Raw genomic sequence first — 20,822 nt, forward strand, 5'->3', positions numbered from 1 at the left:
AAAAGAAAAAGGATGGAGTAGTTTACTACTAATTGTCAACACTGCGACAGGTAGATAACAAGGTCCAAGGGCATCACAACTCACAGGTCAGGAAAAGATTAAAAAGAAATAGCAGGGGAGTGGGAAGTAGGTCAGTTATGCTAGCTTGACTTTGACAAGTTAATATGTAAATGTGCTGTGAAATTTGGTGTTTCAGTTTTGTTTAAAAAAAATGAGTGACCCATATGCCCACTCTCTAACAGATCATCAGTAGAGCAGCTGCTTAAATGAGCTAATCAACCATCGCTGAGTTCAGACTGTCACTAATAATGGCAAAATAATTAATAGCCTAAAACCATAAAACTGTCTGAGAATGAAGGTTCCGTTCTTTGTGTGGGAAATGTTTTCTGCTGTTAGTGCTGTGGCTGCAGGTCACAGGTGTGCAGTGACAGAGAGCGAGGGAAAAAAAAAAGAACACTAGCAAGTTTTTAGTTTTTCTTCAATGGTTTTTCTGTGTTATTTTTCATTTTGCTGTGGCGCAAAGTTAATACCCACATCTCCAGGTTTCATTTTGTTAGCAGATTTGTCCGAGCCTGGCTACAGATGGCGGGTAAAAGAATTGTATTTTGGCCCTAAAACGTCACGTAAATATGCCTTCTGAACACGGAAAGGGATGATTTTTAAAATGTTTTGGAAACAGGACAAGCTTAGAATTAGACAAGCACAAAAAGCACAAATAGAACTGCTCATCCTACTTTGCATTACTTTGTCCCAGGACCTGAATCGATCTCTTCCTCTCCACAGAATAAATGTATTTCTACGTTTGTTTAAGTTAAAAAAAAGGTATTGCCTTTTGTTTTTAAAGTGAACTTTCTTTGAAACAGTTGTTACAAGCACAATGTGACATTATTAGGGTCATCACAACACAACAGAATTAAAGCATCAACAATTCATGAAGCTGCCTCTGCTTATTGTTTGCACACATGTAAGCACTGAAATGTGAAGCTCATAATTACAGCAGCAGAGGGCCATGTGATGGCAGCAGATCTTCAGCACGCTAATAATTAAGCAAGCTGATGTGCAGAGTGAGCATGTTCAGAAAAAGACATTTACACACACCCAAACACACACTCTACCATTATTGTGTAATCTAAATTTAGAGGAAAATTAATCAGGACGTTGGGTGAGTTGTTGTATCATAGTGGGATATTTGGACTTGTTTAAACTTTGTGAAAGATTGCAAAAGAAATTCAAAAATAGAAAAAGCAATAATGGCACCAAAGTGCAACCACTGCAAGTCACTATCAAATCCGTCAAGCGTACAACTTTCAAGCAACGAATCAAAGCATAATCAACTTCATTGTTGAAAGCATAATGCACAACACTTTGCTCAAAAGGAAATGAGTTTTTACAGCAGCTGAGGTGCGTTTGCATTTCCTAAAGCCTCCTCTCTGTGTGAGAGCAGCTTTCTTTCTTTCTTTTTTTTTTTAACCAGAGCAAACGAAAGCAGCTGCAGGAAAACCCATTTGAACACAAACTACAAAGAGAAGAAGGAATTACCTTGAGAAGTTCAGATGCGTTTGTACCAGAGACTGAGTCGGGTGACGTGGATGGGACACATGAACACGTCTGCTTCTGCCGTACCTGGCGAACGATGACAGTGATCAGACATCAGAGACCAATTTACCAACCCTGAGCTGAACAACATGCCTGACAAAGAAAATTAAGAAAAGTTTGGACAGACATTGTGTGTGAATAACTGGGGTTATTCACACACACACACACACACACACCACCCACACACACACACACACACCACACACACACACACACACACACAACACACACACACACACACACCCACACACACCCACACACACACACACACACACCCACACACACACACACAGCAGCAGCACAAAAAAACTATTAAAAAATGCTTTAAATTCCCAGGGCGGCCGTAGAGTCGACAGACTGCGTCGCCTGGCCTCACAGTTTAGGATGAATCTCTGGAGCCCCCGGCCCGCCAAAGGAGACCAGCGCCGTGCCAAGGATGTCCGAAACGTAACTGTCGCCGTCTGTCTTCCCGCTCAGACACTGACGGTTCTGACAAGGAGGCGCCGCGCTCCCCACGCCGGGGCAGGGTAATTGGCTAGAGTGGTGGGCCATAAACATACATCAGAGGGGCGGCGGAGCGCCAAGCAGACAGCTAACTAAAGGCTCCCCTTCTGCCGAGTGGCTCTTGTTTGTCGTACGCACATGTACACACGCGCTCTTCATTGTCTTGCTCTCCCTGGGCATTCACGCTCTTTGAACACACCGCCTGGCCCTCCGCTACTGTAGTAGAGAGAGAGGAAAAAGCCCCACCACTCCCCTCTATTTATCACCGTAAACCCACTTTGGCACGCTGTGTACGGTATTCTGACTGTTTCCCCAGGAAACAGTCTTTCCTCCTATTATCATCCACTGATATATAGAGGTAGTGCCCCATTCAAAATGCATCATAACCATAACTGATAGGGATGCACCTCTGCCTTACCATTACTACCAGCACACAGCGGTGGGTAATAGGCTATCCTGTTCCTGCCGTGCTATCGCCGCCATGCAGACTTCGCATCCCATTACCATGAACACTTGTGTCATAAAAAGCAGGGAGATCCCTCCAGTCATGACCACAACTCAGGTCGGCCATGTCAGAGGGTCTCTGGGGTTCAGAGAAAACAGGGCTGTGTGAGGGTGTTCCACCCTGTTCCTTCTTATACCCCAACACAAATATCGAAGACGCCCTTAAAACGTATAACAGAAAAAAAAACTGTTAGAAAATGCCACGATTCTACCACTCTAACTCCTCGTTGTTCTCCTGAGTTACATTTCGACCCTTTGTACCTTTGCCGCATGCTTTGCCCCCCTTCTCTCTGCCCCCTTCCTGTCTACCCACTGTCAGAAAAATTGAAAAAGTTGTGTGTGCTGTAAACAATCATCCCCACTGCAAATAGAGAAGTGCCAGCCAAACAATATCTTGGCCAGCAATAAACGCTCCGTTCTGACTTTAATCGCTCGATATTTAGAAGCGTGGCGAACTCTGACTTAGTGGTTTCCTTCACTTCCTCTGTTGCCTTTGCCAAACTATGCACCCCAATAAGACAGGATTATGCCATGACAATACTAAAACAGCACAGAAAATAAACATCATCGTTCACAACTTTCCTTAATTGCCAGTTGCAGGTGGGCTCAAACCACCTTCACTCCACATAGTGTCGGGGGTCCCGGGTGTTTTAAAGCTGGAAAAAGACCAGAACAATTCTTTTATGAAATGTAGATGGTAAATTTCTGCTAACAGCATTAAATACAACTGAGGGGTTTTTTCACCACACATCTGATTAGCTTCATTAGCCTTTGTGAGATGGCTATTGAAGGTAAAGAACTGTTATCAGTATTAACGTCACAGAGCTTTCCTCCAAAATCTTAACTACAATAAACCAGAATGAGATTCTGGAAGATTTAGTTTGAGAAGCATATCATTACAATGAATAACACTGTAATGATATGTAGCTATCCATCTGTTCTGGTTGTTTGGCATGTTTTCGATCATGAAAATGATTAAAGACCTTGAAACCAATGCCAGGTATTTTGGCTGACACAGTAGCAGGTGCTGTACCATCTCATGATGCTCCCCCTAAAGATATTTCTCATATACAACACAGCTTTGCAGTAATGTCCTGAGCTGTGACTTCTGACTAAGGATTTACCAATGGATTGGAAGTGTTTCTAAGACTCTATATTTTCCGCAGACAAGTAGCAACCCAGAGACCCCTCACTTCTCACAGTAAACTGAAACTTCAAGGGAAAAAGTATATCTGACGGCAGAAGCAAGAGAGAGAGAGAGAGAGACAAAGCAACACTCTCATTATTCAGAGAGACACTCAAGGCCACGGGAAATGGCACACTTCATTTTTCTTGTCAAACTTCTCCTGGCTTAATGGTGTGCTCACAGCAAGCGCTGAAACAAAAGGGATGGCAGGGCCAGGCACGAGACGCAGGAAGGAGGGCCGACCGAGACGCCGGCTACCGCCCCAAATCCCTCCCGGCGGCGGACCACCTGTGTCGCTGAACCCGCTGAAGGCGTTCCGCCGGCAAAATAAATGCCTCATCTTTCTGGAAGGTAGACGGGCGCGGGGCTAGCTTTCGCAGTCCAAAATGAAATATGGTCTCAATTACAGTCTAACTATGGAGAGGCACAGATGTTCCTATTGTTCCTCCCATTCCACATCCTCCTGAACCGTCCCTCATTATTGCCTTCATTACCGGTGCCATCGATATGGCAGGCGGCTGCCAGAAAACCTAGATGTATCCACAACTCATGATGCAAACAGCAATTAATCATCCGTCCAGCAATTACGCAATGTACCTCGTATTGATTTCAAACGCTGACACTTTTTCTATTTAATTTATACGCCGGCAGCCCCAACGACGGAGGATACACGAGGCATGCAAAGCAATCTCTCTCCGCATCCACAAAACTCCGGCTGTGTTTTGATCTGAGAAATGATGGGGCAGGTGTTACGGTACACCCTTCATTCCCCTGCATTCCAATTTTAAAGCAAGGCAGTGGGGCTGCGGGGTTAGACAGCCTCTTTTGTTCAACTCCTAATTGGAGTAATTTATTGTCCTAACAGGCAGAGCAGCTGTAGCTTTACAGCATCGCACCAATTAAAACCAGATGCTGGAATGAAAAGATGGGGCTGAACGTGACTGGGGGACCAATCACTAATATTAATTCGGATCACTGTGAGCTGAATACGGGAGGCTCTCTTCAACACTCTGCTTTTACAGACGCGCCGAACATGAGAGGTTTCATGACAGTCAGACCACCGAAATGTCACGCATCATTTCTAATAATGGAGGCCATTATCTGCCAGACTTAACAATGACACAAAATCTACGGGAACGCCCAACAGCCTCTGCAATGACTAGAGATGTGACGTTCACATACAAGTCGATCCTTCTGAACGGCTCTTTACCCTGAACGACACTGCCGAGTCAATGAGTCATTCTATGTTTTTCACAGCTTTTCTATTTTATTTAATTTAAAAATAGATTTCTTTAATTTGCCAATAACTGACATGGAAGAAAGCAGCTCTTGCCCTCATTGGTCACTGCTTTCGTTACGTCTCACCGGCTGCTATTGACGACAAAAATTGCGACATTTCCAAAATTAATTTGCCTAATGAAATTATGCCAATTTTGGAAAAACTTGCATCTTTCGATAAAATATATGAGTTTTTTGTTTTTGTTTGTGAAAAATGACAGCAAAACCCTTTTGGTTTGTTTTTTTTGCATCAACCGAGTCACATGATCAAAACTGAACGTTACCACCAGCACAACATGAAGGAGAAGACGAAACGTAATGGCATGGCGTACAAGTGTTTTGTAAGGAGTTATCACATAAACTCATCCTTGTGTGATAAGGTTTTACTGCATTAGTGGAATATTATGCATATTTGTAATGGAAACGTAGCTACTGAGACAGGATTACTGCAGTGGCAGAGAGGATGAAGACGGTATTATATCACCATAAATATAACTATATTGTTATATTTAAGGATTTTTGATTCTGCCAAAGCCACTCAAGTCCATTCTTTTCCCTTTACCATTTGCTGTAATTTCTTTAAAATGTTTTTTTCCTCAATATTACAAATAGCATAAAATTTTATGAATACACAGATAACATAAAAAAAATAAATAAATAAAAACTACATGGGTATTTGAGATTTCTATTTTGAAATGGTGTAGTTCATGAAAATTCATGCATTCAATTTTGTTGTAAGATTGTGGTGATTTACTAAACACAGATGATTTCATTATTATGTGAACTTCACTTTCAAAAGCAATTAATACAAATGTTGTGTTACGGCTGAAATGGCCTGTTCTTAGAACATTTTTCAAAAGTGGATCATTTCAAACGGCCCTGAAGTGAACAGAATCTGAAGGTTCAGCTCCCTTCCAAGAGCAACAAGCGCCATCACTAGCAGTTAACCAGACTTTGGAAATCTTTCCCTGCCGTCAGTCGTTTCAGTGGTTTGTCACCACAAAACGTGGTCCAATGGAGCGTCGGCTGAAACCAAGCACAGAGTCCGTACCGTGCTGGCCCTCGACTGCCCATTTAGTCGAGGCGTTTTGCACGGAGGGCCCCGGGGACGGACGTGGACGTGAGTAACGTGGAGGGATGGAGGAGGCAGGGAGGAGTTAACACCTTGTCAGCGAGAACAACTTCTTTGGCTTAATATTCAGAGGCAGAAGGCGGTGAATAACGAGAAGTGCCCCGTCGAGGTGTCCGCTCTTTAGCTCATCTGTTACTTCTATGGCATTTTAATAAACTGTTTGTTTCTTCTGGCACCATTTGCTCTTAATGGAGAGTGTCACATGTTTAGCCTATTTATCATTGTGCTTTCTCCTATTCAACAGAATGCTGCCATTTGTCATATGTTGTGTTGGGAAAGAAAAAGAAAGATTAATGTTGTTCATGATACATTATGATAGATTTTATCTTTATTGTGTCAAAAAGTACTGATGTACTATTTCAGCCCAGTTCGAATTTAAATGCGACTTTAATATTTTGGAGCCATCATTGTGGCCACTTTATTAGGCACACATTTTTGCTATGAAACTGGGCTATGTAGCTTTTATCAAAAATATAAACCTAGGTCTGGCTTCTACTGAAGTGAACTGCGGCGTGGTTTGAGTGCATATGTGAATGACAAGCAGACCTTAAGAAGGAAGCAGACTGTAGCGCAAGGAATTCTGGGTAAATACAACTTTGACAAATATGCACGTCTTGCAGGAGAAATGGCTTGAGAAATCCTATAGCCGCTGAAATGGGACACAACTCAATTTTTCTTTACGTATTTTTTTTTTGGTGCAGCGCCACCACAGGCGAGAAGGGGGAATGGGTTTTCACAGGTCTTTGTTTAACACAGTGCAGTGTGAAAGCCGTCCACAGCAGCTGAAAATGTAACAAAGGTTGCAAGTTTGTTCACCAATAAGTCTACCAGACTACCAGGTGTGAAAACACCCCAACTGAACAGGAGACACTCTTCAGATAAAAAAAACATTGCCTACATATATTTAGTTTCAATATTTTCATGGAGCACAGGCTTAAAAGGACACCTGTCCTGACATCTTGTTAAAACCAAAGCTTCTCCATCTACTTGGCAAATTAGTACGTTTCTTTTACTAGAACCACTGTGGGCTTCATTGTTCAAATTAAATGTGAGAATCAAATCAGATCGAAATCATTTAATAGAGTGCAAGTTTGACACGACATGAGTCAAACTCTATTTCTATAATTCATCTATATTACTGTTGTTCCAAGCGATCTTCTGAGAAACAATTAGGGACTATCGAGTCTACGTGCAGATAATTGCTTCGTCGGGACACAAGTGACTGAGTCACACTCGCAGTTTCCACTAATGAAGAACCCAGCGGAGAGATGATTCATGGATTCGTCCGGCGGTTTGACACTTTCCCTTATCGGAATCCTGTCTCAGCCCGGAGTGCCTCCGAATCCCATTCCACTCCTCGTTGTGCGACCATCGACTTGAAACAATGAAACGACAATTTAGCGCGCCTTTTCGCCGCCGCCCTGACATCGGTCGCTCTGCTCCTGAACTTGGCGGCTCTACACTCCGGCTCACACTCTCACAGGGAGTCTGGCTGTTTGAGGGCAAAAGAGCTGTAAGTCTTCCAGCTGGATGCCAAGTAACCCCGGCGCTTCACGAGGATAAGGAGCTCTGACCCAATTAGCTTTGTTAAATAAAGTTCCAGTGGCTCCCATTTAAACCACCGTGTCCCACCTCCCCTCTTCCTCTGCTTGTGTTTTTACAGTACAAAGTGATTACAGATTTAATTAGCTGAAGACCTCGCTTCAGGGAGACTCCTAAATCCATATTGATATTTCTGCAGAGTCTGAAAATAAAGGCCTTGGCTCTTGTGATGATGAGGGAAAACTTGGAAAGAAGAAAGGATTTCCAACTTCTCCATGCTGCTGTTTACTTTTTTCCACACGGGGATAATCATTACTGCCTGGGAAAAAAAATAAACAATGCTGAGAAATATGCAGAGAGCAAGAAGCTGATCAATACTGTCTCTCAGATATGGATTCAAACAAACCTCCTGTCAACATGGCAGCTTTCCTCTTTTGAAAAGATGAGACGTTAATAACTACTGTTTACCTCCCATAACACTTGTTTATTAGAAACGGACAATCAGAGGATGGGTGTGCAGTGAAAATGCCCGATGCAGGTGTTGAGTCCACACATGTAGAACAATGGAGATGGATGAAACTATTGATGGGACGACTGAAAATAAAAACTGCTGAGTGACTCAAATGTTCAGTGAAGTCGCTCAGCTTAAGCTGTTCAGCTCAAATATGGATGAATTTACCTGTGAGAAAACCAGAGCTAAAGCTTTTACCTGGCAGAAACACCAAAACTGAGTCCAAGTGACTAATTTCTAACATTAAGACATAACCTTGAGCCAGTAATATCTGGGCTATAACTGAAGGATTTTTATAATCAGAGGGATTTAAGTATTACTTTTTTTTTTTTTTTTTAGAATGAAAGTTGTGTTTATTTTGGGAAGCAGAAAAATACACACACTTAAGCCGCTGTGTATGTTGAGGGCGAAATCGGTTCTCAGTAACTGTATCTCCACTGAAGGTTCTGCTTTGGACTGTTTATGAAAAGTGTTGTAAATGTTGATGTACTCACAAAAACATCACGTCTTTTCCAGCTGTGTAGTATAGCAGATTTAGACTCAAAATTATGTTCATTTAACCAAGAAGTTTGTGCCTAAAAGGAAAACAGGGACATCAATTCAAAACCACAAGACGATTGAAAAGTAGAAATTGTGACAAAAGTGTTTTTAAGAGGTATTTTGATTTTTAAGAAAGTTCCCCTTAACATAACTTATAGACCTCTTAATACTTGGTGGAAAAATCTTTATCTCTACAGCTGTTTATGAATCACAGGCCTCCTGCGCACCTGGAATCCACAAACACTTTACCAAACGTCTGCCGATCTTAATGTTCACACAACAAACACACACGACTACACAAAGGAGAAACCGCTTTTGCACAACCACAGAAGCGAGCATTAGCTCTGGTCCAGCGACCATATAATTGCACAATTTGACATTCAGAAAATAAATTTGCTTAATGGAAACACGCCAGTGTTCAAAGTCCTGGAGGAGATTATGTCCATTTTTGAACACCAGTCATTTAAAGAACTGTGTTGTGTCTCACTGAAACTGCTCACAGTAAATTGTATTTGATCAAATTTTCAAATGTATTGATATTTATTGATACTCTCAATTAACAAAGCGATGCAATTTTTTTTTTTTTTGGAGGACTTTAAACATCATTAATTGAAATTTATTGTGACAAAGATAAATGAAAATTCTTAACATTATAAGAAAGTTATAAGCCAATGGGTTACCACTGGTAAGTCGACCATTGGGGGTTGGCTTACAATAAAAGCCACTGAAACTAAAATCATTTTCTTGCTTTTATTGAAAGACATGCAACCATATGGTAGAAGTGACCCAATGCAGACATTTCCAAAAGATTCTAAACAGAGATTGAAAGTGTTTCCATCATGAGGAGGTGAGAAGAATCTTAAACAAAATACAATAAATTGCCAATTTTAGCATGAAAGCCTTCACAGACCAGTGATAAAAGCTCCAAATGAAATCTTTTCAGACATTGTTCCCGACGATACGCAGCCCGTTCTATTTTTAACATCCTATTTTCTCAGGTAAGTAATGTAAAAGCAGAGTGTGTGTGAGTGTGTGTGCGGCGTGAGTTTCTTTTTTATCTTGACTGTACGGAACGCACGGCTCGCAGCCGAACGGCAAACCGGAGGAGCTGGGAGGTAAAGTGCCGACGCAAGAGCGGAAATGAAAATGAGGGTGGAGAGAGCGGAGGTGTCAGAGCGACTCGTCAAACTCTCCTAGCATGTACCGTGGATATTCAGCAGCTGACACACACACAAACACGCATGCACGCACGGCAGCCGAGCTGCACCCCTGGAGACAAACAAAGACAAAAAAAAAAAAAAAACGGAGACAAATAGATTCTGGAGATGGATGCAGCAGATAGATAGCCGTATGGATAACCCTCCTTCTCCTCCCACCCTGAACCCCTCATGGATAGCTGTCTGGGCCTTCATCTCAGAGCAGTGCATTTTATGAGGCAGGGCTGACAGGAAGAGTTTCCCCACAGCTGACAGCACCGCCGTCCCACTCCTGCCGAGGCTCGTCTCGAGGCTCGGCTGAATCACAGGCAGGTGACACCCAGGACAGGCCAGCTGATTAGCGCCGACGCGGCTCTCAGGAAGACAATGGCGACTCGCGAGGCTTAAAGGGTGGCTGATCCGGATGTAGTTTTATTCCGGTATTTCGTAGTTCTGCTATGATGACGACAAAAGTCACGGTGACAAATTTTGCTGGCCGGTAAATTGTCCCAGAAGTTATTGCAATACATGATAATATCGTTGGTTTATAATAACGACATCGTAACGCAAGAACACATTCTCAAGAATCAATAAACCTTCAGTTCTAGTGAACATTTAACACTGGAAACTGGACGACGTTTTAAATGTCTGAAATAAATAACAGAAACAACAAATAAAATGAATTCTGAAATCTCGTCCATCGAAAAAAAGAACAAGTTGAGACCAAAACACCAGACTGAAGAGTTTTATCATGGTAAACAGAGAAAAGAGAAAAACAGTAAATTATGCAAAAGGAAATTGAGTTTGTTTTAATTTATTATCTCATTAATTGATTTCTTACTTATGGCTAACGTTAGGAACTGTTCATTATTTCTTTTTAGGGAAGTGCATGACATAAACACTGCTCTAAAAGAAACATTCCCAGTTTTAATATTCTTCTTTAGGATTTTTTTTTTCCTGCCTCTAAAATTTATTGGAGCCGTTCTGTACTTCATTTAGCAGAGCGTAACTTTAGCCAAGAAACACATTTTTCTCTCTCTCTCTCTCTGTGGTGAATGTGATCCTAGAGGATTACCAAAGTGCAACAGTTAATTTCTAGCTTCAGTCAAAGCTCTTGGAATCCAATTTTCCCCTTGGAGAAATTTATTAATTCTACATTTAGGCAAATAATGAACTTCCTTCTGTTTCTAGGATGGGGAAAATATTAATTTAACTCAAAGAAAAAAAGCAGCGTCAACTATTATGCATCAAACCGCCATAGGTTTTTATCTGGATTCCAGAGTCACGTGCAAAGAACCTTCAAGATGTGCTGTTATTTGCAATTTCCAACAAAAATGTTCAAAAACTACGGAGCCCCCTAGGGGACAAGGGGAATTTTTTTTTCTTTTGCGTTCCCTCGCAAAACTTTTGAGTTACTGTGCAAAAGTATTGCAAGGTAACGCAGTATTCAATTGTGCCGTATCACTGATCAGTACAGTTTTGCAAGGGAACGCAAAAGAAACAAAAATTCCTCTTGTCCCCTCGGGGGCTCCGTAAAAAACATCGGGATTAAGTGACAAACTCTTACCTGCAGGTGGCAGTACCTCCTACTTCTGCTGCACCACATAAATTAGATGATTTTGATTGCTAAGACAAAAAATACCCCCCAAAAAACAAAAAGACAAATCGATAAAAGAAAAGCAGAAATTACCACAAAATCAACTTGTTGCCACACTTTTTGGCAAAATCTACAAAATAATTTGTGAACAATTTCAAAAACATTGAGTTTAAGTGATGCTAGCTCCCACCTGCAGGTGGCAGGATTTCTTAATTTGCTGGCTCAGCTTTACTTAACGCTTAATGTTAAGTTATAGTCTGTAATTGAAATGGTGACTAAAAATGAAGTCACATTTACCAATATACATAACCTCAAAAACAAGTTTATTTCATACAAATTTTTCAAAGTCCATGATTCTGACTGTAAAAAACTCACTAAAATCATCACAGATCATTTTGGGATGATGAATGTGTAAATATGCTCAACACCATTTAAATTCAAGAATGTGCTGAATGCAGACATTGCTATTTATCCATATTTCAACAGTCTGCTAATGGATTTCATCAGTGCACTGTGCCACAGTCGGCCCTTTTGGAACATTCTTGATCTTGACTCGGCCCAAAAATAAAAATGCGTTTGACACCTAGGGCATTAGATAGTCCAAGGTTGAGAAGTGAATATATATGCTTTCATTCCGCCAGGTTCTTCCAAGCAGGCCCGCTATGATTTAAGGAATACGATGTATTCTGATCAATAGGCGGGGGCCCACAGGGCAGCCGGGGTGAAGGACCACCGGGGCCGTAAATCAGACGGAGAAGCACTTACACTTACGTCCACTGTGTGTCCTCTGGGCCATTATCGCTGGGTGCGTTCACACATCAAATTGGCAGGGGTCTTCCAGGCTAAAAAAGGAAGAAGAAAAACAAAGGGCCATTAAAGCGCAGAAACAAAGCCAGCTCTGAGCACACACTTAAGCACCTCTGCAGAAGGACTGTGAAGAGAGTTTAGGGTCCACAGAGAAGGATAGAGACCAAAGGAGAGAGAAAGAGAGAAAAAGGAAGATAGAGAGAGGGGACGCAACATTGATTTTTTTTTCTCCCCCTCTGAAGTGCCAGTTCATCATTCTGTGAGACACACATTATCGATCCCTCGCCTTTTGTTTGTTTGTAATTTTGGGGGCTCAAAACTGTTCGCTAAGATAGATCCTCTTATATGCCACTTGCCGCTGAGATGAAGAAAGGAGGGATCAAAGGATGCGGCGAGATGACCTCATTTAACAGGGTTCTCCTCATGCCGCTGCTTTCTGTGGCGTTGTTTATTACGGAGGCTTTAAAGGGAGCGCATTGTTTTCCATCCTGAGTGAAACTTTCTGTTCATCTGTGATCCGTAAATGTGATTTATGAATGTGACACATTGAAAGATCACAGATTATGGCTGCGTGTGGTGACCTGAGGCGACAATCCCAAAATTTTTGAGGGTTTTTTTGTATTTTTTTGACAAAGTTTTGAACACACTGGAAATGGAAACAAAGTTAATAATTTAAAAAATTTGCAGAGTACCTGTTCCTTTCACTTCTCCTTACACACACAATCATCACAGTTTCACCTGGTTTCCTCCCAAGTAACTTAGAAACAATGTTATTGTTTTTTATCTCTTCCTCAGCCTTTTGAGGCACATTTTCAACACTATTCTCCGAAACAAAGTAGCGAACTAAGTTTGGTCTTGCAAGTCAAGTGAGAGCATTTGACTGTAAATTGGGACTGCGTTTTATATGCTTGTGGTTTGCGGGGAAGGTTGGTTGCCAGCATCGTGATAGCAAGCGCAGCATCCGCTGCGGCGTGTTTTCCACCGTTCCATCCATCGCTTCCAGGGAAATTCTCGACCTGGGAAAAGAACAGCCCACGTACAGCGTTACCTCAGCATCTCCTCTGTTCTTCTTCACACCCTCGCTCCCCCACCACCACCACCTCCTCTCTCACCACCACGTATTCAGAGCAACAGAGCGGTATTGCCTGACAATTCCTACGGAGGATACTGGAAAGGTCACCACTGCCTGGAAAGCATGCTTTACCCCGGGTTCGGCAACCACAACAAACACCTCCGCGTGTTCACAGGAAGGACCGAGCTGATCCTGACGCTTACATAGCAACACTCTAATTGTTTGCAACAATATAAATTCATGTATGAAATGGTTTGATTTGCGGCACATATGAGGAGAGGACGCTGGTTCCCACGTAGCAGAACGCAAAAAAATAAGCGTAAAAATCCACACTTCTCTGTTTTTCTCCCTCCAATCAAATTAATTAAAAACATTGTTCAAATACCTGGTATTTGTTAGTATTGATACATTGACATAAAAAAAAGACCCACAAATGCAAAGGTATAAAACAGCAGCAGTTTATTTATATAGTCTGCGTGTGTCTGCTTCACTGGCTTCATGTTGATGTTGCTCAACTTCCCACTGCGAAGGCAAGAGTGCAGAAAGAAAAGAGAACTTTGGATTTCTTTTCCCACAAATAAAAAACAACTGTAGCAGAGTCAGTAGCTTTAATATTAGTATAAATGGTTGTTTTTTGGTTGGGGGTGGGGGGGAACCATCTAATTACATCCAAATGTGACTTTGAAGCGTTCTGTAGAGAGACGTTGAGCTGCTTAGTCTTTACTTTGTTTGGACTTTGTAGTCAACAAGAGTATAAAAACTTACATAGTTTTTATATGCCGGGTAAAGACAAGAAAATATGTTCAATATCAGTAAGATATTTGACAATATTGCAACCAATTTCTACATCTCTGTCATATTTGCAACAGATAGTTAAACTAAATGGAGGTCTGAGGTTCTTTACATGGAAGATCGTGGTCTGAGTGTTGACCTTCAGTCTGTGAAACCTGCTCAGCCTGTGCAGTCAGAATAACAAACCACTGGAAAGGGAACGAATTGGATCAGACAGAAGAAAAACACCAGCTGTTCAAGAAAATGCTGTTTTATTGATTTCCACACTGCCTTAACAGGAATGCATATTGGGAGCAGCGTGGTGCATCACACCTGTCAAAGGATGCCTTTACCAAACTTTGTAAACACAGAGATGAGAAAGAGATTACTGTGCTTTGGCTGTGGATGGTTTCTTTAGCTACAGCATCCCAACACAATAACATGTTATGAGAGATCATTGGGTGTGGGGTCCAATGTGGCTTTTATTGTTAACTTTTAAATTATATGTCCTTTTGGTTTGTTACACAGCGTCATCATTGTTTGGATCCCTATATACCACATGTTCTCTGTTGTGGATATCCACATCAGCAGGGCATCTAATGACAGCTCTCCATAGGTCTAGAAAGCAGTACAAGGACATTTCAGATTTTTTTTATTAGGCGTGACAGAAGTCTTCTTTATTGGTGAACACCTAACTGATTTTATCAAGTTGAGATGCTAACCACATGAAAACATTGCTCTGGCCAAGTTCTGGTCTATAAAATGCACTTGCGCTGGAAATCCGGAAAGAACGACGGCCCTTTTGTGGCCCACACCTGGCAGAGGTGGTCAACAGGAGGCCAGGTCAACATGGCGCCAGCTGAGGAAACACTGGTCTATCATAGTCAACTTGAGTGTGAAGAGCCTTATGTATGCTACAGTGCATTAAGAGCGAACACAATTTGAGCATCAGGGGCATCAAGTTTACATGCAAAGACTACGGTTGGACTTTGCATGTGGGATCCAGAAGTGCTGCAGCACAAGTTGTGGTTGATTTTGTGTGTGTTTGGCACTGTATTATTTCAGATTTTGAGCGTCCTTGCACAACATAAACCAATTAAAGAGACCCTGCTACGTGACCTATGGGCCTGTAGTTGGAGCCCTAGCATGAGATGAGCACTGATGAGGGTCAGCAGGTCATCCGACTGGGCTCAGGTGAGACGAAAATAATGCCAAAAACAACGCTCAGCTTCTGGAGTAGGAGGTGAAACTCTACAAATGCTCTCAATTTCATCTTCCATTGAACAAAGAGGAAAACAACCTAAAGTCAAGAGGCTCCTTCCAAAGCCGTTCCACTCTTTTCTGAGAAGTCCAGAGGGATTTTGACGCTTGATATCAAGCATCCAACTTGAATCATTGGTTGCCTTTCTGACGCGCGAAAACGTTTTCGGTCGGAACGTAACTTTAAAGATGGCAAGAAATGTGTGTTCACTGGCATGCTAATCATGACTGACTTTCAGACTTCGAAAATGTTAACAGCATTCAACTTTTATCATCTTGCTTCAAAGACAAAGGTGAACTTAGCGCAGATGATTCTAGATTTATAGTGGATTAGACATTGGAATGGCTTTAATACTGTGTTTCCATTAAGGAAATGTATTTTTGTCACTTGCTGTCACTAAGAACAGATATCGTTTTGCCTTCTTCTCTAAGCAGCTTCTACACTAAAAAGTGTTTTCAGTGCCACTTGGGCATTCACTGATAGGAGTTACTTTGGAGTTTCCAACCAGCCGGTCATTCGTCGAAGCTGAACACTCCGAAACATTTAAGTGTTTCACCAGAAAAAAGAAAATCTACTGCACTGCTTAGGAATGCGAGTTTGTATTTCTCTGGATGATCTGCATTTTTTGCGACGTATACATCGCAGACATCTGCATTAAGAACACGTTGAAGTCTTTTCTCAAACCAAAATCTGCACTGTGAAAGCTGTCACCTTAAAATGCCACAACGCAGAAGAAACATCTTTCATCAACTCATACGCCAAACGCACAGAAGTATGAAGCATGCTGATATGTCTGAGATCCGAAGATGGGATTGATGTGACAGTTCCTCCGTAATGAGCCTTCCTCTCCCAAGTCCCCCTACAGTGACAGACCTCCACACTCCGGGTGGAGGTCATCTGTGTGAACTGGGTGCTGCATCCACCAGATGCTAATGGCACATTTGCTGCCGACGGGGGGAGTCTATCCACGGTGCTTCTTCATTCCCCGCTCCCCAGGTTTTTAAAATGTCATTTATGCCTAATGGCCATGCTCATTAGCCGCATCTAAAAAAAATAAATAAATAATAATAAAAAAACCAAACGTGCACACACACTCTGGTCATTACCAGCAACATTTGCAGTCAGGCTTCACGCCGAACTGTCTTGTCTGAGTCATCCGTCACAGCCCCGATCCTTGGCAGTCGGCATCATAAATGACGGAAAGCACAAATCTTTTTAATCATCTGCAACTACCTTTTATCTGCTTACACTGGTGGTGGATGTGTTTTGACAAGGCTGTTTTATCAGTAGCAGCGAGAGAACGAATCTGAAACAACATCCATCACGCCGAGGATGTGAAGGCCACTGGGGAGACTGCACAGGCAGCAGTGCGCTAAGAATTGCACTTTACCTTGGAAAGATCCTCCCGCCCTGCTTGAGGGGCAATATGGCAGAAAGGAGGCCTGCGCATGAGTGGGGCCACATTCAAACAATAGCACTCAGCTATCTTGTATTATTTACAGTAGTGTAGAAAAAATAGATTTCTTACTGAATTCTACTTTTGGTTTTCTGTCACACCTTTTACTTATTTTTTTCACACTTTGTCACATTTATTGTTTCGTGTTAAGATAAAATATACCGTCAGAGGATAAGCTGAGCACATACAGTGCAGTTTTCAGATGAGGAATTTGTCAATGGAAATAAAAGCCAATTGCAGCGTTTCCATTAAATACATAACAAAATTGTAATCACATGTGAATAAGCTCGTTCAATCATGGCAGCAATGAATGTGAACAGTCACATGAGCTATATTTATAATTTTCATAAATTACATACTGGCACTTATCGCCTATTGGCCATCAGAGGAGACGTTTCCCAACAAGCCCCGCCTACTTGGGAGCGGCCACATATGAGGCGTTTTGGCGAAATTGTAGCCAGAGATTTTGCAGAGAAGCTATGGATTCAACAGGTTGGAATGACAGGTAGGAACTGTGTGATGCTGTGAGAGTTCTGGGGGACCCAGCTGCACTCTGGGGAAAAAAAAACCCCAACAACAAAACAAACCATCATCCTGCTACCACTTCCTGTTGTCTCCTTCTTCATTTTCAACTGTAGTAACATCCGGCTGTTGCTCATGTGCCTCGTGCGATGTGAAAAAAAGTGTTTCCATTAGAGCTTTGTGAAATACATCTATTTGGATGTGACTAAAAAAACCAACAGCGAGAAAACTTTTTATCAAAATAATGTGAGATTCTTTTTTTTAATTGTGTATTTCCATTAAGCAAATTTATTTTTGTCATTTCATTTTGAGCAATTATGTGGTTAATCGAGACACAGCTCGTGACTTTGTTTCCAAATGTTCTTCAGATTGTGTTACTTTTGGAAATGGTTTGCCTGCAGGACTGGATGTGGCTCGCAAGAAAGAACCAACAAAATGTTGTCAATCTTTAAAGATGAAGATTATCTTTAAGCTTTTCTGATCAAATTTAATTGATGATCATAAATACACACATTTGCACACACACACACACGCACACGCACACCCCACACACACACACCCCCCCCCACACACACACACACACACACACTCGCACACACACACAAAAAATCAACCCAAAAAACATCTGTAAGGGCATACAAACTATTTTAAGGCATCTTAGAACTGTATTAAAAAAATGCTTTTACCTAAAAATAATCCTTTCCAAATAATCCCACTGGAGTTAAGAGGATAAAACAGTGAACATCTTTACCACTTCTCAGCTTAGTCAATCTAAGACATCTATTCCTCTTCCTGCACCAAATGCAGTGCAAACGTAATTAAGAAGAGTTTTAAAAATGAAATAAATAAACCACTAATATGTTTATTTCTGCAGAGCGGTGTTGTGTGGGTGTGCAACGCCCTGTCAGAGGAAGAAATAGAGTGAGGGGGAAGAGTAGGTGGGAAGCGCACTGGCTATCCTTTGTCAACTGCTCAGTGCCATTTAATGGCCTGTAAACCCGTTTTGCCAGAGAAAGAACAGGCAATTAGCATACTGAGTGGATTACAAGATTGCTCTGACTCCTGGATTAATGTGTGCACTTAATCTTCTCTTTGGTAAGCAATTCTTGGACATAAAAGAAGCAGTGAGTTCTCTCAGCTTCCTAAACATGACACAAGACGCTATTTCTACCTGTCACCGTCTTTCGTGTAGTGCCTTTACATATCGCTCTCTAACGATGAAAAGCCTGTAATGTCATAAAAGCGGTGAACCTGTGCAACTCGAGTGTCCTTCAGCATCACTTTAGCTCAAAGTGAAGCTCACATTCAGAGATTCTTGAGCGTCGACATTTAGTCTCCTTTGGAGGAAATCTATCAATATCCACAGCCCATTTCAGACGAGTCCACAGATTGTGCTTTTGAATTTAGACCTGGACTGACTGGTATTAAATCTCATTTCCACCAGAGCATGATGCTGCTATTGCCATTTTTAAAGGTGGCTTTGTTTTTTTTATGCCACATGAACACCATTGCCTTCCTATGTAATTCTGCGTGATTCTAATCTTGCTCCACAGCGCAGTCGGGGTTTTCTCCCATTCACTTGTACTAGATTTTCAATCAGTGAACAGAAGGAGAAGTAAATTTTATGCTGTGTTTCAGAATCATAATCTGCCTGTAGTTTTAACAAAGGCAACGGAGGAAGTGAACGAAGACGTTCAGTCCTTGTTGGTCCTGCTTCTAATTGTGTGATTAACATTATTAGTCCCCTGGTTGATGTTCTGTATGCCTTTCAGAACCACTGTACAGTTTTGTGCTTGTGGTTAACATTGTTGGCACAAGGTTAGAAGTCAGCTGCTCTGAATCTCGGCTAGCAACAACACAAATGATGGACATGAATTTTTACCACAAGCTGCGTTTCCACGGCAAAGGTGTGCAAAAGTTTGCGAATATTCTACGAATGTTGAAAAGAAGACAATTTTACAATTGCTGTGTTTCCATTAAATAAGAAACACAATTAAAATTGCAGATGAATGCACTTTACCCAGGAATAAGTCATTAAAGAACAGTCATCTCCTCTCATTGTCTTCATCTTGGTTTGTGCCAGTTGCAACATCAGGTTGTTAATTATGTGAGTCGTGATGTGAAAAGTGAAAAAAAAAAAAAGTTTTCAATGCAATTAAACCAATTTCAATACAGCCAAAAAACAACAACAAAAAATTCTATGAAATATCTAAAGTTCTTTTCAAATTGCAGTGCATCAATTAAATAAATTCATTTTTGAAATGTTCAATTACGTTAATATACGGTCAATGGAAATGCAGCTCATGCTGGTGGTTATTAGATGTTAGGATTTTTGTAAGAATCGTTTCACTTTGATTCATTCATTAAAAAAAGAAAAGGCTGATTCCTTCAAACACAAATGTCAAACGTAACATTTCAGTTCAAGTTACTACGACTTCCTTCATTTTTCTAAGCTACAAGCTTTTATGTCAATAATCCTCTAATGTTGCAAAAATGTTAGGCTTGTGAATCAGCATCCAGATGAACTGCTGTGATGTTTTCGTGCAAATAAACAGTCTCTGTGTAAACCTAAAATTCAAACTCTGACAAATTCCCCAACAGAGCCGTGCAGGACGGCACACTGAAGCCTTCAGCTCTCTAGAAACCCAAACGCTATTTATGAGCCGCAGAACTGCACCGCATGTCTTCACAAACTCCGGCTTCTCCTGCTATCGCTGCCATCGCTCCTGACTCGCTGTACTCATTCGCTGGCTTTGATATGATCTTTAATCCTCGGCTCCCCCACCTCACCTTGGAATCGAGTTGTCGGCCCCAAAAATGAGGCGAGCTGATAACTTTGCGTCACCATTGCTCAGTGTCAAGGTGGGGTATCTCAAAATGGCAACTTCAGCTGCTTAGGAGCCACAATCAGGATGAGGAGAGACACAACGCAGAACACACTGTAGCAGCTCCACTTTTATTTCTATTTTTTTAGTAGATGTTAAAAGGAAAAACATAAATACTTTACTCTCCTTCGTAAGTCTCGCAGGCGGTACTCTAACGGCAACAGGACTTTAAATGTTAGAGAGATCCTGGGCTCCATTTAGCAGTGCTACCAGGTTATGCTAACTGCAACATACTTAAGTATGTTGTACTTGGTGTGAGAAAAATACAAAAAAAAAGAGCTCTTATCTGTATCAGTTAGGTTTTCAAAATGAGTCAGAGGAAACACAGAGTTGTTGGAAGCTAATTCAAAGGAAACTAAATGTTCTATGTCTGTGTTGTTCCTTCAGGCTGCTAGGACCAGGGTGTCCTTATGTCCTTAAAAAGTCTTAAAAGGCATTAAAAAGCCTTAAATTCACGTATGC

The 20,822-nt window shown here is 41.5% G+C and overlaps 1 protein-coding gene across 3 annotated transcripts in view; it reads right to left on the bottom strand.

Moving 5' to 3' along the window:
- mgat4c (mgat4 family member C) overlaps positions 1-20,822 on the bottom strand; it is a 123,162-nt gene that overhangs the window by 57,261 nt on the left and 45,079 nt on the right. For 2 of the 3 annotated variants that reach the window (XM_055050963.1, XM_055049341.1), the window contains 2 exons: positions 12,352-12,428; positions 1,540-1,623 (listed from right to left, as the gene is read on the bottom strand). The gene's annotated coding sequence lies outside the window, so the exon portion shown is untranslated. The remainder of the gene's footprint in view (positions 1-1,539; positions 1,624-12,351; positions 12,429-20,822) is intronic. The other variant, XM_055050153.1, reaches the window with a different exon arrangement.

This window comes from Poeciliopsis prolifica, unplaced genomic scaffold (genome assembly GCF_027474105.1).
Source record: "Poeciliopsis prolifica strain line A6 unplaced genomic scaffold, Auburn_PproV2 SCAFFOLD001, whole genome shotgun sequence".
Lineage (NCBI taxonomy): Eukaryota > Metazoa > Chordata > Actinopteri > Cyprinodontiformes > Poeciliidae > Poeciliopsis > Poeciliopsis prolifica.